Source organism: Taeniopygia guttata, chromosome 4A, assembly GCF_048771995.1.
Source record: "Taeniopygia guttata chromosome 4A, bTaeGut7.mat, whole genome shotgun sequence".
In the NCBI taxonomy this organism is placed as follows: domain Eukaryota; kingdom Metazoa; phylum Chordata; class Aves; order Passeriformes; family Estrildidae; genus Taeniopygia; species Taeniopygia guttata.
Genome location: NC_133029.1, coordinates 5,267,205 through 5,290,332, shown reverse-complemented (window position 1 = coordinate 5,290,332; position 23,128 = coordinate 5,267,205). Strand labels below are relative to the sequence as shown.

The 23,128-nt window shown below is 49.9% G+C and overlaps 1 protein-coding gene across 6 annotated transcripts in view; it reads left to right on the top strand.

The window, feature by feature from the left end:
* Positions 1-23,128, top strand: part of EDA (ectodysplasin A) — a 61,631-nt gene that overhangs the window by 1,087 nt on the left and 37,416 nt on the right. The window lies entirely within an intron of this gene.

Genomic DNA, 23,128 nt, shown 5'->3' with positions numbered 1-23,128 from the left:
GGAGTTTCCTCCCCTCCGAGCCTCCCGAGCGGATGGCCCGCTCCCCAAAGGTGCCGGGTGGCTTTGCCGCGGAGTCTCAGCGGGGTTTCGGGGGAGATGCCAAGCCCTGCCTCGGCACCCCGGCGGTCCTCACCCTGCTGGTTATCAGTGTGTGGGGGGAAGGACAAAAATAGCTTTGATAAAGCGGCGAGTTTGGAACTCTTCCTCCCACTTGGCAGCGGGAGCCGTTCCGCCGCGCCGGCCTCGGCTGCCCCCGGGAAAGCCGGGCTTGCGCTCCCTTCGCTGCCTGCATCCCGCAGCTTCCCACGATAAATCCAAGTTGAACCGGAGGGAAGCCGAGCTCCCGGGTCATCGCTCTGCCCTCGCTGCTCCTCGAGCAGTGTCACCACAGAGCGAGCCGGAGCGGTTTGATGTCGTGCTGGGATTCCTGGGTTGCCTTGGAATAGCGCGCGGCTGGAGTGCCTTTCGTGTTATCGTGCTGGATCTGTTTAGTCTTTCGAGCTCTTCTTTCCAGCGAGTGTATAATGAAATACCAGGGCAAATACTTGAGGCATTCATAAATTACAGCGTTAGATAATTTGTCTCTGGATGCGGACGGAGCTCCGAGCGTCGCTCGCTGCAGCTGACGGACTCCAGATAAGGTAACGCTAATTATTTATTTCTTTATTCTACATCTGGCCTGTCAGGCTTGGGATGAAATATTCTTTGGGGCACATTGAAGCAGTTGGGTTGGAGAGAAAGGTTGCTGGTAGTGGGGACACGGGGAAGGAAGGCTGAGCATCCCGAGCTGCTCCGCTGCTGTGACAGCGTGTGATTAATGGGATTTGTAGTGGTGCTGCTCACCCTTTCTTACTGATTTTTCTGCCTTGCAGCTAAAAACAAGCACTTTGGGTGTCCTGGGGTGCTGTGAGTGCATCTCTTCAGTGATTAAAACAGTGAAATTAGAGGTTTGCAATCAGCTTTCTTTAGAAAGTTACTGTCCAGCTTTGGGGTACATGTGGGGTTCCCAGCAGCCCTTCTAAGCTTTGCTGCTGATAAACTCGGTGTGATCCCATACATGTGATGCTTGCATAAATTGTGCTGAAATTACAAAATAATTAATTCAAGTGATGTGATCAATGACATTTCTCTCCTGAGGACCATGGTCAGAGTTCATCTGGGGGGGGCAATGACCACAGAGCTGTGAGCCCTCAAATGTCCTTCAGCTGCTGAGGTGTCCTCAGTGAAGAGGCCGAGTGCTGTGTGTGTTGTGATTGTACAAACTGATTTAAACCCAAAAGACACTCCCCTTCCTGACCCTTTTTTCTTTATTTTAAAATTATTTTATTTCCCCCCTCCCTTCCTGACCTGAGGCAGGAGGAAGAGGAGCGTGGGGGGAAGGACGGGGAGCGATGGTCAGCGCTGAGATTTTGGCCAAAACCTCATCTGGCCGCGTGCCAGAAATGACCTCATGACAGGAGTGAGATTTGGCAGCTCGATAACGCCCCGCTTCCCTATCTCACAGGGTATCCAAATATGTAACTCATTTGGGATAGAAGGGCAGATTTTCATGGCAGAGGTTGAGGCATTGTAGTTGCACATCTTTGTCCCAGAACCCGGCGGGTGTTGCATCACCGCGCTGGCTGCGAGATGAGGAGTTTGTTCGAGCTGCTTTAATTCATTGACTCTTCAGTGGCTCGGAGGTGTGAGGGAGGGTTTGGGGAGTGGTGGAGCCTCGGCTGGTGGTATAAAATCCAAATGTTCCCTCCGGATGGGTGTGCTGTGGGATGGGAGAGGGATTCTGTCAGGCGGGCTCTGCTCTTGGAGATCCACATCAGTGCACTGTGTCCCTTTAGAGGATTTTGTGCCTAAATTAAGTAGTATTTTCCTGTCAAAAAAATAATCCTTGCAATATTTGAGGTGTACAGAGCATCATTCCCATGCTTTTTCTCCAACCAAGTCAATGTGCTGCCACATTTCTGCTAAAACTTGTTTTTTGGCCAATGTTGGGTGACATGTGTGCCCTGAGAGTGTCCCAAGACAGGGATAAAAACTGCTGAAGCCTGGGAATGGGATCAAAAGCCATCGGTTTTGTCAAACTAATTGTGGAGGTGCTTGCAGCTGGTGGGGGGAGGGAAGGGAGGTGCTGAGTCACCCCAAAAAATGTGCGGAGCAGCAATTTCTTACTGGCATTTCACCTTCCCGGTGCCGAGGTGTCTGATCTCAGTCTCCACTTCTCACCTTTTCAACAAGGGATGTTCCCGCTTTGGAGCAGTGCCCAGTCAGTGTTCCTGATCCTTGGCGTTGCTTTCATGGAATACTTTGGGCTGGAAGGGACCTTAATGCTCATCTCATTCCACCCCCTGTGACAGGCAGGGACACCTCCCACTGTCCCAGCTGCTCCAAGCCCTGTCCAGCCTGGCCTTGGACACTTCCAGGGATCCAGGGGCAGCCACAGCTTCCCTGGGATCCTGTGCCACGGCCTGCCCACCCTCGCAGGGTGGAATTTCTTCCTTTCTTTTCCCTCACCAGTGTGAAATTGCAGGGTTTTTTTCCCTTTTTTTTTGTTAATTCTGGCTCCAGAGTAAGAGGCAGCTCTTGGTGTGGCTGGCACAAAGGCTCTAAAGGTGGGGAAGCTTCTCCAGAGGCTTCTCCCACCCTGAGCATACCTGTAGCTCATCCATGCATCTCCATCCCCGTGTCTGGCTCCTGCATCCCAGCTGAAACCTGCCCAACGTGCTGAAAGCTTTGAGCAGAGCTCCTGCTGGAAATGCTTCTCCAGCCTCCTCTGGAAGCAGCCTCAGCACAGGTCCTGTGGGGTCAGACCTTTAAATCCCTGCTCAGGGCCTGTGTGTTGGGATTTCATGGCTCTGATCCCGGGTTAGGGAAAGGCTGGGTGTGTGCAGAGGGAAGATGGTGATTAGGGATGTGCCCTCACAGTGGGTTTTCCCTCAAATTCCACTTTGTGGTCCTGGTTATAGCTGGAAGAAGCTCTCAGAGGTCAATAGGGGAGCCTGCAGAGCTGTGTGGCAAATGTCAGGCTCACAACTCGAATTCTCATATTCCTGCTGCTGTGCCTATGAATATTCCATGCAAAATCTGGCCTGAATCCAGAACTCCTCCTGTTGAGATGCTGCAGGGTGGCAGGAGCGTGGCAGTGGCTGCGGGATGTGTTGCATCCTTTGGGAAATCAAATTCAGTGTGAGCTCTTCCCGAGGGCTGTGGGGTGAATTCCTGTGTGAGGAGAAACCTTTGGCTGTGTGGGAACAGCCTGGCTGGTCCCTGGGAATTGTGGAATCACAGAAGGCTTTGGGGTGGAAGGGACCTCTCAAGGTCCAATCTCTCTGCTGCAGACAGGGACACCTTCAGCTCCACCAGGACCTTCCCAAATCCTTATTCCCGGATTTATGGTACTGCAAAGGTGCCTTTCCTTCTGTCCCCCCCTCAGCCTCTTCCATGGCTGAGCTGGGGTTTCATTTTCTATTTTCTTTTCATTCCATGAAGGAGAAAAACTGCGACTTTGTGTGATGATCTGGACGTTTTATCAGCATTTATGAGTTCCTTGATAGAGAATATTGTTGCCAGACTAAGTGTTTGACTGACCCGTGACCAAATTGCAGGGTTTTTCCACAATTTTTCTATGAATTCCCTGGCAAATCCTTGAACTTTTTAAACAACTTTTTAACAACTTTCAGTGGCATTCCAAAGTTATCTTCCCCTTAACCCCAGAGTAAATAGTGCTGTATCAACCCCATATTATTTTAACCTTTTAACATTATTTTTCTTACCACATAATAACATAAATCTTCCTTGCTCTCCCATACACATGTAGTGTCTTGTAATGCTAATTAAACTGCACACCAGCCTAATTTTGCTCTCAGACTAATCCAATATATTTTTCTTGACTGGAAGCCAAACCCTGAGAGCTTCAGAGCATGCGGAGCTCTCATTCCAGTCTTATTATATGTTAATGGCTTTATATTTTAATATCTTTCAGCACTTGGGGAGGATGTTATTTTTAGAGGTGTCTGGCTGCAGAAGGTACGGGTCTCTGAGGGGTTTGGGGGATGTGGAGCACTGAGTAAACTCCGTGCAGTGAGTGAGTGGGAAGCGTGTCCCTGGAGAGGAGCGATCTGTCAGGATCCATTGTGCACAGGCGTGGAACCGCAGGGAGGTTTGATGTGATTTTACCGTGGTTTAGTGGGAGATTTGGCTGCAGTTTTAGCGTGGCTAAGTGCCTTTATGGGGCGGTTTCAGCGGTAAGTGCTCTCTCGTTAAACTCTGGGTTTGTGTGCTAATGGTGCCGATGCCAGTCGGGCCTGGATGCTACTACAGCAGGAATAATCACTCCCAGATGGGTGTGGATGGAAACGAGCTCTTTCCCTAAGCCCAAATGAAACGCTGTTATAAGTGCAAAGTCCTAATAACGCAGGACCCTATTGATGGGGTGCCAGCCCTATAACACCTTCCAAATGGAATCGCCAGCATCCTCCTGCCTGGCTGCACCTCAGCCCTGGGGATGGAGCTGAGATGCTCTCCTTGGGGGTGGCTCTTGCAGAGGAATCCCAGAATCTGCTGAATTGGAAGGATCCCATCAGGATTGGGGTTCACAGGATCCCATCAGGATCGGGGTTCACAGGATCCCATCAGGATCGGGGTTCACTGCGTGGCGTTGTGTGGCTTTGCAGCTGCGGGCAGTGCGTGACAAAGGTGGCATCGTGTGGTGAGGGTCTGTGTCCATGAGGAGGGTTTGTGTGGTGTGGGGAGGGTCTGGGTTCCATGGTGTGAGGGTCCATGTCCACAATGGGCATGGTCCATGTCCATTGTGTGCAGGTTTATGTCCACAGGGAGGGTCTGGGTTCTCTGTTATGAGGGTCCATGTCCATGGGGAGGGTCTGTGTCCCATGGTGTGAGGGTCCATGTCCATGGTGTGTGGGTTTACGTCCCTGGGAAGGGTTGGGTTCCATGATATGAGGGTCCAGATCCATGGTGTGCAGGTTTATGTCCATGGGGAAGGTCTGTATTCCATGGTGTGAGGGTCCATGTCCATGGGGAGGGTCCAGGTCCATGGTGTGAGGGTCCATGTCCATGGTGTGCAGGTTTATACCCATGGTGTGAGGGTTCATGTCCATGGGCAGGGTCTGTATTCCATGGTGTGCAGGTTTATGTCCATGGGGAGGGTCTGCATTCCATGGTGTGCAGGTTTATACCCATGGTGTGCAGGTTTATGTCCATAGTGTGCAGGTTTATGTCCATGGGCAGGGTCTGTATTCCATGGTGTGCAGGTTTATGTCCATGGTGTGCAGGTTTATACCCATGGTGTGAGGGTTCATGTCCATGGGGAGGGTCTGTATTCCATGGTGTGCAGGTTTATGTCCATGGGGAGGGTCTGCATTCCATGGTGTGCAGGTTTATGTCCATGGCAGGGTCCCCGTTCCGTGGCTTTGCCATGGTGGGAGCCTCTGGCTCGGTGGCTTCGTGGCAGCGGCTGTTGGGTGCCGTGGCTGTGCTGTGGTGGACAGGGCAGGGGTTGTTTGTGCTGTGTGGAGCTGTGGTCACTGCGTGGTGTGGCAGGACAGTGGCCACGATGGCTGGAAGCTGCTGGACACTCGCAGGAGGGAGGAGGAGAGGACTCTTGCATGGCCCTTGGGAGCTCAGAGCCCTCCTGGCTCCCCTCCAGGGCAGTGCTGGTGCCCCAGGGGTTAAATCCCATCCCTGTGTGGCAGCAGGGTTAAATCCCTGCCAGGCCAGCGGGGTGCTGTCCCTGAGTGCTGCCTTTGTCCTTTAATCCCTCTTTGCAATTCCTGTCACCTCTGGGCTTTCAGCCTCTGGGAGGGGGGAGACAGGGAAGGTGTTCCCTGAGCTGGGCTGGAAGTCAAATCCACCTGGGAGCAGGTACAGGCTCTGTGGTTGTGAATTATCTGCGGCTGGGAGGGTTGGGGAGATGCTGTGTCAGACAGACCCCATTGTGCTGCTTAATTCCAGAATCCCAGCGTGGTTTGAGTGGGAAGAGACCCTAAAGCTCATCCCATTCCATTCCCTGCCACGGGCAGGGACTCCTTCCGCTGTCCCAAATTGTTCCAGCCTGCTCTTGAGCACTCCCAGGGATGGGGCAGCCACAGCTTCTCGAGCCATCTTCCCACTTATCTCTTCTCCCTTTTCCAGTTCTTGTTTTATCTGGATAATTCTGGCATTCCTTCCTTGACAGTTGAGAAGATCGGAGCGTCCTGTCCATAAAAAAAATTGAATTCAAATCTTTGAATCTCATTCTTATTTGATAATAATAATATTTATATTTTCTAATAATAACTAAATCTTTGAATTCTTCCTTATAGTTGCTGATCCATGAGGTGGCAGCAGCTTTCCCCAGGTTTCCCAGGGAAGTGTAGGGCCAGGGATGTGGGGCAGGCACTAAATGGTCTAAACAGACCTTTGTGATCCTTCCAGTCTTCCCCACGTGCCAGGCTCAGTGAAATTAATCCAGGAAATCATTTCAGTGCAATTATTTCCTTCAACTTTGCTAACAAGTTGCTGAGCTACTGGTTCCCTTAACCAGCACTTTATTACAATTTTCCCATGGGATGGGAAAATAGGATAAGGCATTTAAAACTGACAGCTGGAACTATTGCCAACCCAAGAGGATGGAACAGCTCAGACAGAAAAATCAGGGGTTTATTTTAATTTTTTACTGTGGTTGGTTGCTGCTGTTCCTGGGGCTGCAGGAAGGCTCTGCCTGGAAAACTTGAATTCTTATGTTTTCCCATAAAACATAACCTATGACAGAAAAATGGGATCGGACAAGGAATTGCTGGATGTGCAGCTGATGAGGTGCATTTGGAGAGCAGGATGAAGAGTTGGGTTTTCTGCTGCAGCTGTTTGTATCTTTTGAGTGATAATGAACTCAATGAGTAGTTGGCTGCCTTGGGGCTGTGGATGGGCTTGTTGGTGCTTGCTCTGTCTGTCTGGGGTGTTAACTCTTGCTGGGAAGGGGGGAGATCCCATCCAAAGGCAGGGAAGCCCATCAGGAATTACCTCCACGTGCCCTCGGAGTGAATTCTGCCAGATTTCTAAGGTCAAAAGGGGATTTTTTTTTTTTCCTGGGGGAGCAAGAAGGCAAAGTTTAAAACTGGTAATTGTCCATTTTAAAGGAATATTAAATATTCTTTTGAGCAATGTCCTTATTGCCAACTTGGGGTTTTCTCCTGTTGTTGACAGGAGTTGTTTTGGCTCAGAACATGGCTCCTGCAGAGATTACTGGACTGTGCAGGACTTGAGGGTGAAAGGACAAGGGGGGTGATGGGTTTAAACGAAGAGGGTTGATTTAGACTGGATATTGGGAAGGAATTCTTCCCTGTGAGGGAGGTGAGGCCCTGGCACAGATTCTGTGGCTGTTCCATCCCTGGAAGTGCCCAAGGCCAGGTTGGACAGGGCTTGCAGCAACCTGGGGTAGTGGTAGATGTCTCAGCCCATGGCAGGGGGTGGAATGGGATGGGCTTTAAGGTCCCTTCCCACCCAAACCATTCTGTTTTCATTCTCTGGAAAGGGAATGCCTGCAGGAAAAACCCTTGAACTGAAGGCTTCAGCTGAGCCTTGGGAGCTCAGCACTAATCCTGGCTCAGCTGAGCTTGGACCTGTGTCTGATGAGATGCTAAAACCGAGAGAAAAACTCAACCTTTTGCTGTCAGGGTGGATTTTGCTTAGGAGATGGGAGAGCCTCCATGCTCAGCACCTGCAGGAATGCTGCCTGGAGTAATCCCTGCATCCCCTGGATGGAATCCAGCGCTCTGGGCTCAGTCCAGTGCATCTCCCCTGTGTCCCCAAGGGCTGGTTTGGACTCAGCAGAGAGGCAGGAGAACCTCTGTGCCACTGCCTGGGATGCTGGGAGCCAGCATGTTGGGAATAAAAGCAGGATTTGACTTTGAGCACAGGTGCTGGGCAGGTCATTCACGCTCCCCTGTGTGGCTGCAGGGCTTGGACAATTCCAGATGTGCTGTGTCCGTGTCCTGGCTGGGATGGAGCTGCAGGAGGAGCCTGGGGAAGTTGAGGTCTTCAAGTGTTAAATCCCAAGCGCTGCTCCTGCCGGCTCAGCTCCGATGCCGCGTCTGGCGCGCGTTTCCAACAACAGCCTGGGTTTGCCAAGGAAAATGACGCTGGATGCAGCAAAGAGCTGTCAACTCTTTCCTCCCTACGCTGCCGGGCAGCTTTTCTCCTGGGCTCTTGGGAAGTGATATGGAATTTGGGGTTCTCAGGGATGCTTTCGGCCCCTTCCCTCCATCCTCAGCCCACCCCAGACAGCAGCACCTCACACGAGGGCTCTGGGGTCCCTCTGCAGTCCCATTGCTGAGGTGAAGGGCTGAGGGTCACATTAAGCTGAGATTAACTCAAGTTCTTCTCCTCTGGTACCTAAATATTGGACACAGAGGGATTTTGGCTGCAGTATTAAAGATCTTGTTCCTAAAAGAGGCTTTCTGAGCCCCCTTTTGTGCAGATGGGTTCAGGAGAAGACCCCCAGGGCCCCCTGGGCTGGTGTACCCCCTACTCACTCACCTTTGGGTTCTCTGACTCAAAATTCTTTTTTTCCCATCTCTGAAGATGCAGAAACCCCAGTTTATAAATGATGATCCTGCTAAAAGGGTTCATGTGTTTGGGGCTGCTACCCTTCAGTCAGATCCCTGTGAAGATCCTGTGTGGCTTCAGACTGGATCAGGTACTGAAGGAGTTAAAAATTCCTGCTGTTGGTGCACATGAGCAGTGCCAGGTATCTCCCAGGGATCCAAGTTTGCTTTCTGAAATCTGGCAAATAGCAAAAATTTTGATGTCTGTGAACAGCAATCACACCCCGAGGCGGTGACGGCTGACAGGGAAGGGCTCCTGACATATTTACCGAACAATTTTCTTATCATGAAGTGCTCAAAAAGCCCAAACCTGGAGAACAATAGCAACAAAAACCCCACTGCAGGGTTTGTCAGCAGATGCAGCTTGGAGATAACAAATGATTTTTGCTTTTTGTTTGACTCCTTGGCATTTAGGGGTTAATTGGAGCGAGGCCAAATGTGGTGAGATAGTGCCTGAATCAGAGTTTTAAAAACACTGGGGTTGGAAGGGTTTTAACTTCTAAATGCTGTGAGGCTTTTAGAGGCTGGTTAAGAGGTGGGTTAGAAACAGCTAAAGGAAAACATTTGGGTTGGGCAGTGAAAATTGACTTTGGAAGGGGCAGCTCTTCCTGAGACCCCGAAAGTCATCTCAGCCCTCAGCCCTTGTGCTGGGGCTGGATTGGCCTGAACTATCATTAAATGGGAATAAATGTTTCTGTGAGTGTTTTTTGTCACGTGTTCATCCACCAATCTCTCTGTCCTGGTTGTGTGTGTTTCGTGTGTGAAGCAAAACTGAGTTTGTGAGAAACAGGGCGACTTTGACACGAAAAATTGGGAATAAAGTTGTAAAGTTGGTCCTGATCCAGCTTCTCCCTTTGATTTCACTTTGATATAGAAAGGCACTGGCCTGAAACTGGTCCAGAGGGTGTCCAGGATGCTCTGTGAACTCTGGCATGAGGAATTCTGAGCAATAAAACTTTGGAAGTGTGGCCTTCGAGGGCTATTGTGGAAGGAAGGGCATAAGAAACATGACACTGGGATTGTGATTCCTGGCAGGAATGCTTTGCAATGGGGAAATTTCAGTTTGGTTTGGTTTGTGTTGCTTACATGCCTTTCTTCTCGCTGAAGGGCAAATGACAGTGTCAGCATTAAATGTGAGGAGCTGACATCTTCCCATGAAATATGCCTGACGTCCCCAGAACAGAGCTGGAATTATTGCTGCTCCAGAAATCCGCCTTCCCTGGATTTTACTTTTGGTCTTACCCCGAAAGGGACCCGACTGAAATGTTCCTGCTGATAAAGAGGTTGGTGTGGAGGGAATTGTGCTCCAGGGAGAGGTCTGAGAGCAGGAGGAGCCGTGGCTGAGCTGGATGTCCCCGTGTCCCTTTTGGCTCCGGGGCTCTCGTGTCGGGGACGTGTCAGCCTGATGGGCGCCTGAGATGGAACAAAACCCAGGGCGATTGCTTGGATGTTTGGGGTTTTTTTAAGGCCACTTCTCTGGGTTTGAAGATCTTGAACGTCTGTGGGGAAAATTTATGGCGGTTTAGAGATGGAAGAGATTGGCCGTGTTCTTTGTGATGCCCTGTTGGTCCTGTGTCCCCGGCAGCTTCTGTTGTGGTGGCTTTTAGGTTGGTTGGTTCAGCTGGGCTTGGTGTAGCCAGGGCTTCACCCCACAGGGTGAGTGATTTAGGGAGTTCTGTTGACTGGGAACCACTGGAGATGTGTGTGGCAGCTGGAGCTGCAGGAGGATGAGGAGTCACTCACTTTATCTTTACATCCAGCGAACTGTGCCGCTCATTTCGGACACCAAGAGCTGCTCGTTGGGCTGGGCTGAGTTTGGGCCCCTGGTGGGCTTTTACACCAAGATCTGCCAGGGTTGGTGTCCCTGGGGAAGAGGAACTGGTCAGGCTGCTCAGGAGGTTTGCTGATCTGCAGAAGATCAGCAGGGTTGGGCTTTGCTGGCCAAGAGGCCTTAAGGGACACCTTGCATGGAAGGGGTTGTCCAGCCCTGGCACAGGAGTGGTGGAGTCCCCATCCCTGTAGCTGGATGTGGCACTTGGGGACATGGTCAGTGGTGGCCTTGGCAGTGATGGGGGAGTGGCTGGACACTGATCTCAGAGAGCTTTTCCAGCCTCAGTGATTCCATGATTTTTCTCAGGCTTCTACTATCATTACTCTGTCCTGACATGCTCAGATTGGAAGAACTTGGGTTATTTCCTACAGGATCCTTGTTTTCTTCTTTCCCTCTGAAATCTCCACGACAGAACCATTTGCACATAAATAAAGCAGAATTTTTGGCCAGCTCTTGTGCACACTTGTGCACTCCCATCACTCACCAGGAAATTGCTGCCCTGAAATGCTGCTCCTAAAATATTTGCCAAGGAATTGGTTGGGAAAGCTAAAAATTATTCTTTTGAGACTTCTCACATGGTCAGTTGTGAATTAAGGCTGCACAAAAAGAGGTTGTTCAAGCAAACAAACTGTTCTTAGAAGCAGTGGGGTGGCTCAAGATGGGACCACCCCCTTCCCATGGGCAGGAACACCTTCCACTATCCCAGGTTACTCCAGCCTGGCCTTGGACCTTTCCAGAGATGGGGCAACCACAGCTTCTTCTTCCATAAAATGATGGAAAACACTGGGCTGGAGGGTCTCTGGTGAATATAAGACTATTTAATATATAGGATGATTTAATTTCTGTTTCAGTAGCTCTGTTTGCCATTGGGGGCTGGGGTCAGCTGGGGTGAGGGAGGAGGAGGATGGAGGGGATGAGGCAGCGAGTCCCTGCTCCAGCAAGGCAGGATTTCCAGTAGGAGAATGCCCTTGGAAGAGTGTGTGTTTGTGCCCACAGCCATTAAGCTCCATAATCTTGGTGTCTGTATCGACTTACAAATGAAAGCTTGCAGTAATTTGGAGCAGCATTTGAATTGTGACTGGTAGTGATGATGCTGAGCTTGTCTTTTAATGCTGAGTTTAGAGGCTTTGAGGTTTGGATTAAAAAAAACTTCAATGAAACCACAAAAAAGACATTGGAAGCATAGCTGAACAGGTGGAACAAATTTGTTAAATCTGTTATTGGGAAAACAGCAACTTGCTTTTAAGAAATAAATCAATCTGCAGCTCAGTGTTTCATAATGAGGAGTGGGATAGGAAAATCTAAAAATATCTCCAAATGAGAGCTAATGCTCCGAAGGAACAGATCCAAACTAGAATATAATATTGCCCATTGTGGTGACAATAAGGATTTTAAAGTTCATTGAGATCCTTGCTGGGATGCAGATGGGACTTGAAGAGCCAGCATATTTCCCTTGGCCGGGTCCAGTTTTTATTTGCATAATAACTTATTATATGTATTGCCAGTAGCTCGCAGAGCCCCTGGTCAGGATTGGGAAACCACGATGAGTTCATCCCCCTCTGCCTGCTGAGACAATATATTCCCCAAGAACTGGGAGGGAGGCGTCTCTAGCAACTAAAACAAGTGATTATGTGCTTGAAGAGGCAGGAAAAAGCAGAGTTTTAACCCTGTGAACCTTTGTGTACCTCGGATCTTCTCACCAAGACCCATGTCAAGGGTCTTTGTCCTACGAGTGCCTTTGTCCCGTCCTTTCTCCTGTGTCTTGAGCTTTAACAGCTGATTTTAATGAAGTCAAGGAGCTTTCCTAGGTGGAAAACGTGTCCTGGGTTTTCAGGAGCTGGGGCATCTGTGCTGTGGTCTCTGTTATTGTGGAGCCACAGAATGGTTTGGGTCAAAAGGGGCCTTAGTGATCATCTCCTTCCACCCCCTTTTCTGCTCCTTCCCTTAATTTCCCCTGCACTGTTCAGGCAGCAGATCCAGCTCTGCTTCCATTTTTCTTGGAAAGCAATTCCACAGCCTCATCCCTCTCTCAGCAGGTTCTTTCTAGTGTTATTCCAGAGTTTCCCTTGGTGCTCTGTCACACCTGGCCAGGCTGGGCACTGCCATCACCTTCATGCTCCATCATCATCGTCCCTTTCTTTTGGGACTTGCTGAGGGCTCCTGGGCACAGGGGGCTCTTTCCAGTGCTGCTGTGGAGTAGCTGCTCCCAGCTAACCAAATCCACATGGACAGCTGTTGCTCAGAGGGGCGTGGGTAAGTGCATCCATACAGTTTGGGATTTGTGCCGGAGGGAGCGCAGCCGGTGCATGGCCATCGCTCTCTGGGAGCCCTCGGTGCTTAAACCCAGGGAAACAAACCCCAAAACCTCCCCAGATTCTGGTTGAGGGAAGAGTCAGGGTGTTTGGTAAATGAAAATTCCAGTTTTTCACAGCTTTTCACAGACTGGGATTGCTCAGGGTCAGGGATCCTGTGTGATGTCACAGCTTTGTTTTGGGGGCAGAAAAGGTTTATCTGAAACTGCTTTAGGCTGGATTTTAGGAAAAGGTTCTTTCTCCAGAGGATGTTTTGGCACTGAACAGGCTCCCCAGGGAATGGTCACGGCCCCAAGGCTGCCAGAGCTCCAGGAGGCTTTGGACAATGCTCCCAGGAATGCACAGGGTGGGATTGTTGGGGTGTCTGTGCAGGGCCAGGAGCTGGACTGATGATCCACGGGGGTCCCTTCCAACTCAGGATATTCCATGATGCTAATTTTGGTGATGAGCAGGTGGCAGTGCCAGGGTCCTCTTGTGTGCCAGGCTGAGATGCCCTCAGGGAGACAAAGGCTGCTGCTGCTGGTGCCTTTGCCATGGTCAGTGCTGACATTTAGCCAAGTCCAACCAAACCACTGGGGCTGCCATTTTCCTCTGGAAGCATTTCTGAGTCCAGCGATGCTTTTCCACAGCTGGGATTCCCTAAGTGCATTGCAACATCACTTTCTGCCCCAAACCTCAGCTCAGACTTCAAGGACTTCTCACCTCACAGCTGTCACAGCCCCAGCCTGGATGTTGTGCTGGGATCTGGATGGATCCATGGCTTTGGAAGCTCCTCCTGTTGCTGTAGTGCCGAGAGGGGCTGGTGTGGTGCTGATTTGGGAATCCTTGCTCTCCATCTGCTCCCGTGGTTTGGGAGAGCTGGGATGGGATGCCCGGGATCCCCACTCTGACCACAATGGCCCCGCTGGCTGGGAGCCACCCAGAGTGGCCAGGGGGCAGGGAATTGGCACCCATGGGTGCTGCTGGAGGTGCCAAAGCTTTCGGGAAGTGCCAGGTTCTCACTCTGGCCGCGCCGCCAGCGATTTTTCAAGGCTGAGGGGTTGGTGGAGCCTTTGTGTTGCTGCTTTGAAGCCCCGGCCTGAAAGTGTTGTAATGAGATTTTATGATGTATTCTGGCAAGGCCTGGTTATTTTGTGTGTGGATTTATTGTCTAATGAATTGAGTGATTTTGAAATGTTTTGTGCAACGCTTTTTTGGAAAGGACATTGTATTTTGTTTATGGGACGTGTGAGTTTTTATGAAACTTTATTTAGCTTTTAGCAAGGATAATCTTTATTCAACAAATAGTGCAAATAAATCTTTAATTAAACAAATATGTGCCAACTTTCAAGCACAGTAACAAACAATGACATGAAACAAGGAAACTTTGGAACAATATACAACTTTAAACATAGTATTAAAAAAAAAACAAAACCAAAAAAACCTCCAACCTAAAACCCCTAGCAAAGCAGATTTTGGGCTGTGTAGTGGAGCATGGATATGTGGGACCTGGAGGGAGCAGAGCAGGGAATGTGGTTCCTGGTGGCTTTCCAGGGGTGCCCAGGGATTGGGGTGCCCCCCATGCTGGGGTTTGGAGGGAGTGGGAGCTGCTGGATGTGCCTGGGCTGTGGGAGCAGATGTGGAAACCTTCCTGGTGTGTCCCAGTCCTTCCTGAGCTGCCTCCCCAGTGGAGCATCCCCAGCCCCAAGCTGGGATGGGGGCACCCAGGGGTTGAGGATTTGCCTCTTCCAGCCCCGGGTTGTGTTCAGGCTCTTGGAGGCACCTCAGGGGCTCTGAGCTCTGTGTTGCTGCTGGGAAATGGGTTGAGCATTCCCTGCTCCTTTTATTCCTGCCCAGGCTTGGCTGCTGCCACTTCAGTTGGAAATGGAGATTCCCATCCCCTGCACTGCATGTAGCTGGAAATCCCTGAAAAACTCCCAGATCCAGCATGAAAGGGTTTGAAATGAGGGAAGGAAAGCCTCAGCATTTATTTCATTTCACTTTTTGGAGTGTTGGTCCTTAGTGAAGATGGGCAGAGTCACCTTTCTGTTTATTTCTTTATTAATCTGATCCTAGTGGATTTCCTTCCTTGTTCCAAGAATGGAATATTCCTTTTATATCCCTGGAAGTGTCCAAGGCCAGGTTGGACAGGGCTTGGAGCAACCTGGTCTGGTGGAAGGTGTCCCTGGCCATGACAAGGGGTGGAACTGGATGAGCTTTAAGGTCCCTTCCAACCCAAACCATTCCAGAATTCTTTCAAAATATTTCCTAAAGTGTGGAAGGAGTTTAGTACTGAAAATGCTCATACAGCTGCTGCTTTTCCCTGGAATTTCCTATATTGGTGACAAAATTACTTGACAGGAGGGGACCCAGATCTGCATTTAAGTGACTTCCCTACATCTTCAAACCCCGGGAATATCAGGAATACATCCCCGATACTTCTTCTTTCTCTGGGAAGAGTATTTTCAGCCCTTCATTGCCCTTTTCAGCCCCTGGAATTGGAACAAAAGAGCTTTTCTTCTAAAAGTGAGCCGTGGAATTGGGTGTTAATGGAAACTAATTAATGCTGAATGGAAAATTCCTTCTTGGTTATGTTTTGCCATTCTCTTTTATAGCTCCAACCTACCAGACCTCTCTCGGGCTGCCCATTCTTTTCCAGGAAGGATAAATGAGGCTTATGTTTCCAGAAGGGGAGCTGGAGGCATCTCACCCCTCCATGCACCCTTGGCTTGATCTGACCCAACCTTCTCCAGACCTTTGAGTGGTCCTAAAAGGGCCCAGTGCTGCTCTGTGCACCCACCTCACCTTCAAAGACCCCCTTTTCCCTTGGATTTGGCCTCATTCTCTGTTTCAGACAATCACAGAATCATTCAGATTGTAGAAGCCCTCTGGAATTGAGTCCAACCCTTCCCCAGCACTGCCAAGGCCACCACTTGCCCACATCCCCAAGTGCCACATCCACATGGCTTTTAAACCTCTGCAGGGATGGAGACTTCACCCATGTGCCAGGGCTAGACAATCCATAAGAAATTTTCCATAATATCCAGCTAAACCTGCCTTGGCACTGCTTAATGCTGTTCCCTCTCCTCCTGTCCCTGTTCCCTGGGGGCAGAGCCCGACCCCCCTGGCTGTCCCCTCCTGTCAGGGAGTTGTGCAGAGCCAGAAGATCCCCTCTGAGCTTCCTTTTCTCCAGACTGAGCTCCCTCAGCTGCTCTTGGTGCTCCAGACTCTTTCCCAGCTCTGTTCCCTCCTCTGGACACAGGAAAAGCCCTGAAGAGCAGCAGGAGATGGTTGGGTTGGGGAGTTTCACCCCATTCATAAATGGGGAGATGTTGGTGCTGAGGAGCCTTTGTGGCCTAAGTGGCAGAGTTGGCTGAGCCGATTTTCCAGCTGGATCTCCTGAGCACGGCCCTGAGCCACCACCTCCAGCCAGAGCTCTGCCTAAAGCTCTCCTGGCTTTCAAACAGAGCCAAAGGCCCAACTGTGGAGGGAAACACCTGCCTGTGCTCTGTTTTGAAATCCGTATTAAATCAGGAGATCAAGGAGTCGCTGTCCATGCAGAGGGATGGAGGAAAGCCATTGATGTGCCAGATGTGTGGTTGGAACATCTGTGGCTGGAGGTGCTCTGCCCAGGATTTCTGTGCTGAGGAAAGCAGGGAGGTGGTGCCTGGAGGGGCTGTGGGTGGTGGTCTCCTCTCTGTGGTAAATCCCATCTTTTTCCTTGGGTAGGACACGGCTTGAGTCCGTAGAACAGCCAGGGGTGGTGTTAAGGATGAACTCGTTGGATTCATGGTTGGTGTTTTTAACTACTTCAATTCCCAGTTAGTGAGGGGGGATAATTCCCTGTAGGAGCAAACTGAGCATCAAAGCTGTTTGTCCCTGCTGAGATGGGTTCCAGGCACACCCAGCCTCCAGCAGAAAGTGGGATGGGGACTGTAATGTTGGGAGCTGTGAGTATGGAGACATTCCACATCCTCCTCTCTGGATGAGCCCAGAGGAAAGGGACATTCCTCAGGCTGAGGCTGCATTCCATGAGGATCAGGGGGACAATTGCACTGGGGCTGGTGTCCTTCCAAAAGGCAGGAGGGAAGGAGCACTGGCAGGATCTTGGTGCTTGGCCAGTTTGGTGATGAATCCCAGTTAAGGATGGTGAGGTCCAGAGCGCAGACCGCGTTGTTCACATTCCCTGTGAGGAAAAGCTTTCCCTTGCCCTCGCTGTCCATACTTCCATTCCTTTCCAGACCTACCCATCCCTCCCTGGTTGTGGCTCAGCCATCCCCCTGCAGGGTGAGGGCTCAGAGCTGCCCCTGGGGTGGGAGGGCATTCCCACATCCCTGTGGGATGTGCAGGTGTCCGTGTGCCACAGCTGCTGAGCCTTTTCCCCGGGATAGACCAGGATCCCGTGAAGCCTTGGCTGCTGGAATTCCTGTCAGCAGATCACCTGCTCCCAGTTGGAAGTGGTAACTCCTCTTTGCCTCAGTGCCAGCAGCGTATCAGGACCACAAGAGAGGCAGGAAGCCTTCCTCTCTCCCAGGCTCTTGGATCACAAGGGGAAGATCAACCAGATGTCCTCAAAATCCTGCATGTCCTGAGGCTGACCTGCAGCTGGCAGGGAGAGCTTCACTCTGTGTCCATGGAATCTCTCCCAGGTTTTGTAAGGATAGAACCATTTCAGCTCTCTCCATCCCTCCCTCGGTCCGTGTTGGGCCCCAGCCTCCTTTGGAGAGGTGAAAATGGAACCTTGTGGAAAACCAGGGAGGTGCTGAGCTTCTCCTGCAGGGCTGCAAGGAATGTGTCTGACACTTCAGCTGGTTTTCCCTGTGGATTTAAGGAAGGGGGTCAGGGCAGCAGGGCTTGGAGGATGTCAATGATTCAAACAAAGAAGTAATTTATTTGCACCAAGCTTGACATTTAAATGCTCATGGATAAGCAGGAATAATGTGTAGGATTCGTGGTACCTGTTTAAAATAGCTCTGTTGGAGCTCCAAACCAGACGTGCAGGGTTTGGATTTCAGGCCATCCTCTTGCTCCAGGATCTTCCTTTGGAAGGAATGCACTATTCCGTGCAAGCCCTAAAGATCCTTCTGTTTTTAGGATGCAGATTTTGATCTCAACCTGGGAGTCGGAGCACGCACTTGAACAGCATCTTAATGAGCTTATGGTTGAGAGCTATTTATTATCTGCTAGAACAGGCCTTTTATTCCACTGGCAGCCTAATTTGCATGGTTTGTTGTAATTAACACCATAAAATGTTTAAACAAAAGTACAGATAGAAATTAAATTTACAGGCATTGAATTCAATAGCATCAGAATAAACCTCTGATTTGTTTTTTTTTTTTTTTCCTTTGGCAAGAAAGTGAGTCACTCAAATTAAATTTAGGAAAAGCTCTCAACTTGGAAGGAGGGATTTAATGAAAAAAAGGCATCCCAATCTGCTGGAGCAGCTCGGGGGAAAGCTGGGATTTCACTTGGACAAGACTGCTGAAGGGAAACTCAACTGTTTTGGGTGAGAGAGGTGTCCTGAAATCCTGCATCAGCCACTGCTGGCAGCACATGTGCAGGCAGGATGGTGCCTTTGCTGTTCCATTTTTCCATGCTCTGGCGACTATTTTGGAGGCACTGAGGGGTTGGGATGGAGGCAAGATTGATGGGAGTGTTCCCTGCAATTGTCCAAGGGTGGGTTGGACAAGGTTTTGGAGCAACCTTGGATAGTGGAAGGCAGGAAAGGAGTGGAATGAGATGAGCTTTAAGGTCGCTTCCAACTCAACCCATTCCAGAATTATTCTATGATAGTTTGGAAAATCAACCTGAGGCTGATCTGTGGGTGAAGGGGTTGGGAATTGTGTCGTGTCTCAGACGTTCCTGAAGGGCTGGAGGCATTTTCCAGGGGCTTCCCTCCTGCTGCAGAGCACTCAAGGTGGCTCTGGAAAAGTCTTTTACAGCGCTAAAAGAGGCGTCACCATGTCCACCCCCAAATGAAGTCACCAAACCCAGGCCACTTATGCGGCAAACATTATAAAAAACTATATTGTGAGCAAATGGTCTCGGGGTGAGGTTTAGATTCCCTTCTATTGTTTGGAATTCTGTGTTTAGCGTTATGGCTGGGATTTCTATAGTCAGAATTAATTTGTAGCATCTGGGACCAAGGCTTGGCGTGGTGCAGGAGCTGGGATGGAGCTGCTGGAGACATCAGTGGGGGGGAGCACGTGTTCCTTGGGGTTGGGGCTGCCAGGATTTATGGCCCATGGGTTCTCAGGAGCTGATCCAGCAGGAATTCTGAGAGTCAGAAAACAAACAGGGAGAGTTCAGCACATCTGTGCCTCTCCCTGGATCTTTGAGGTGCCGAGTTGGGGTTTGGAGGTCATCCTCAGGTTCGTGTTCTGCATCCCTCGGCATTTGTCCAAAATTTCTTCAGTGAGAGGTTGCTGTAGAGGATATCCCCCCACAGGTTGGGTTTTGAAGCTTAAAAAAGTCTGTCCCAAAGGTTTGTAGCATGAAAATTTAGATAATGATGGAGCAGATTGAAAGTTTCAGGACCTTGCCAGCTCCTGGGCAGTTTGATAAAATTATAGTGACTTTCCCTTCTTGATTTCCTCCTGAAATCTCTCCTGGATCAGGGTGAAAACCACCACCGAGGACCTGCATCTGTAGAGGACACAGAAAAACTGAGATAAGTGAACTAAAACCAACTCTTTAAAATAAATAAAGCTGGCATGCACCGACACCTCAAGGAGCAGTGCTGGAGATCACATTTTCCTGGCCAGGTCATGCACAAACTAAGATTAATTAATTAATTTCTGTTGCTGCAGCAGGAAGTTCTCCATGTTGGTTTATTCTTAAGCATTTTTATTTTTACCTCTGGCTCCTATTGCTCCAGTGATTGCTTCTCACTCTTTTGCAACTAAACCTCTAAAAGTTCAAGGATCCACGAGGTTTGTGTCTTGTTTAGGTCTATTTTTATTCTCTATATGATTATTTGGATTGGCTTGCCAGGAGAAATACAGCCCTTCACCCTCTGGGTGCTGCAAGTTCTGAGCATTGGCTCTACAGAAAATAGGAATTAATTTAGCATGAGTTGCTTGACTTTGGAATAAATAAACTGGGAAGAAGGAGCATCTTGCTGTGACAGCACCTGCTAAGAGAACACTTTGCTGGTTTAGGAGGGATTTGTTATGCCCAAGCTGGAGATTCCGAAGAAGGAAAAAACCTTTTCCCCTCTTTTCTCAGTTGCTTTGTAAAGGGCCAGGTAGGGCCCTCTGCTGGGGTTTGCAGTGTTAATCAGTGATTAACGAAAGGAAAGTTGTGAAATTAGGGAAGACACAGAATTTAATGCCTGCAGTTTGATAATTGTGTGGTTTAGGGTTTTTCACTTCATATTAGAGGGTTTTGGTAGCATGATAAGCTGCTGTTACATGTTGGAGGCAGAGAACACGAATTTGAAATTTGTTTCTGCTAGATTTTAAGAACAGATTCTCCTTGTCTTTATTGTCAGTTCCTCTAGCCTCTCTTTTTTTTTTGGAAATGACACATTGGGAATGATATTGTTGGAATCTGGGGGAAGTTGTAGTGAGATTTTTTTGGCTCAGGTGCTCTCCCTGGTCAGGTGATGTGCCCCGTGACAAAGGTGACCCCAGATGGTCCCTTTCACCCCAAACCATCCTGTGACTGTGGGATTCTGTGTCTCCACATGAGAGCCCGGGGGAGCAGCTCAGCCTGGGAGCGTGTCTGGGCAGGGACAAGAGGGAAACGGGGAGCAGAGCTGCTATTAAATGGATTATCCCCAACATTATTCATCAGCCAGATCTGCTTGTGTTTGTGTTGGGGGGTTGTGTGTGTTGCTGATGGCAAAGTGGAGCCTTGCTCTGGGGGGGAACTGGTTTTATACTGGTTTTGTACCAGTGTTGGTAAAGAGGCTCCTGTTTATTTACATTTATATTTATATATTGTGTACATACATTGGGTTTTTGAGGTAGGGGCACTGTTCATCCTTATCCCATGGACATCTCCATGGACACAGAGCCGCAGAGGCTGTGGCTGCCTCATCCCTGGAAGTGTCCAAGGCCAGGTTGGATGAGGCTTGGAGCAGTCTGGGACAGTGGGAGGTGTCTCTGCCCATGGCAGGGAGTGGAACTGAACTTTAATTTCCCTCCTAACCCAAACCAGTCTGGGATTCTGGGATTCTTCATAGTCCTCCTGGGGACGTGACCTTGTGCTCCGGGCTTTGAGTGTTTGTGAGCAGGTTGTGCCAATACATTTTCCTTTTCCCTGGGTCAGAGTTTTCCTGGTGTGGTTGTGACAGGAAGAGCTGGCTGCCTGGCTGCTGGTGGAAAGACTCCAGTGCCACGTGAGACATGTCTCAAAATCTGCTTGTCAGTGAATAACTGCTGCTAAAAGACATGAGCTGGCAAGAGCTGTGTCAAGAGGAGGTGCTGGAACATGGATGGAGCTTTAGCTGTAGCAGAGCTGAGGGTTCAGGAAAGGTCCTGGAGGTGCTAAACAAGGAAGAAGGTGGAGGAGCAGATTCCACTGCTGCCTGCTCACACATTCCCTGCTTGGAGTGTTCTGCTTGCAGTAAGTGCTGCTTTTTCACTTCACAGCATCACACAGAATCACCGAGGCTGGGAAAGCCCTCTGAGATCATCCAGTCCAACCTGGGACACCACTGTCACCGAGCACTGAGTGCCACATCCAGGCGTTCCTTGGGCCCCTCTGGGAATGGACATTCCAGACCTCCCTGGGCAGCTCCTTCAATGCCTGGCCACCCTTTCCATGCAGAAATTCCTCCTGCTGTCCAACCAGCACCTCCCCTGGCACAGCTTGAGGCTGTGCTTGAAGTGAAGACCACTTTTGTTCTCCTCGTGCCTCTGCCGGAGCGCGGGGAGGCGACGAGCAGCCGCTGTTTGTTGTGGCTGTTGCTGCCTTCCCCTGGGTTTTCTGCCTAATGCCTGGCTAAGGAATTATCCTGATGAACACAGGGAACAGGCACAGCTCCTGGCTAGAGGCATGAGAGCAGCTAATCCACAGGAGCGCAGCCCAGCCTTTTGTTGCTTCCCGTTGTGGGGAGCTGTGCAGAACAGGATTTGTCAACACTCGGGGCCTGACAAAGAGCCCCTGACGGCTGTGGGTGAGGCCAGAAAGCAGGGCCGGAGGGGAAGGTGTTGGGACTTGCTGCTGGAGCTGTCTGCACACACACAGCTGCTTCAGGAATCCCTCCTCTCCTCTGGGACTGCAAGACTGACAGTTCTTTTGGCATCCCACAAGGAAGAAGGTTCAGGGGGTGCAGGCACGCTCAGGCCATGGGGAGTTGTTTTTGAGCAGTGAGGTGAATTTTGGAGGGTTTCATCCCTTTCAGATGTTCTTTCTCCTTTTCTCTTTTTTTCTTCGACTCTAAAAAGTTGAAAGAGGCCTTGGGTGGCTTCTCCTTTTGAAAGGTGACCTTGCTGCATAAAGTTGTCTGACTCTGTGCTGTCCATGCCCAGTGATATATGGGAGCATCTGGGAATGAGGGGAGGCTGCTCATTAATTCCCTGAATTTCTCTAGGATCACACGTGTACCTCAGGATCCCTTCCCCACACTGGTGAAATGTTACCCCTTTAATCCCAGCCCTGTGTGAGGAGCTGTCGTGTAGGCAGAGCAAAGAAAAGTGGGGAATGGGCTATTTTTTTGGGAGTCTGGCATATTCCAGTAGTGCCAAGTGTGTCTCAGCTAGTCCAGTGTGTGCATCTGTTATGTGACTGTAGTCCAAAGCAATACATTCTCCTCCTGCCTCTCTGGCCATAGTTTAATTAATTAAATTTAAAAATTCAGCCAGAAGCTGTAGGTGAAGGTGCTGCCGGGGGAGTGGGAGCTGCTACCAAAATACCATCGTTAAATGGTGGTGTCATTCCCAAATAATCCACTTTATAAGGCTTTTTATTGGTAGTTTCTGTGCTTTGCTACTTCCAGAAGATCTCTGACCAGAGGCTGGTTCCTGCTCTGCTCACTCATTTCCCACCTCCACCCTGCACCTCTCCAGGCTAATAATAAAAATCAAATTGTTTTCTCTGCTGGAGAAAGAAAAGGAGAGTCAGAACTGAGGCTGATGTGATCCAGACCAAGCATTTCCCTCTCCTTTGGGTGCTGGATGTCGGAGTTCTCTGGGAATTAAAACCACCAGATGCATTTCTGCCCTTGGGCACCCCGAGCTCCCTGCAGCAGCATTCCCAGTATCCTTCTCTCCACATGGGATCCTCAGCCATTTGGTTTTTCCTGTTGCAACGTTATGAATTTCTGCTGATTTTATTTGTGGGTTTTCCAGGCTTAGCAGGTAATGGTTATAAATGGAAATTTGACTGCAGCACGTGGTTTCTGGCTGCAGTAAATTCATTCCCTGCGGGCTTGGGGACGGATCCCATGTGTTTTCTCCAGTGCA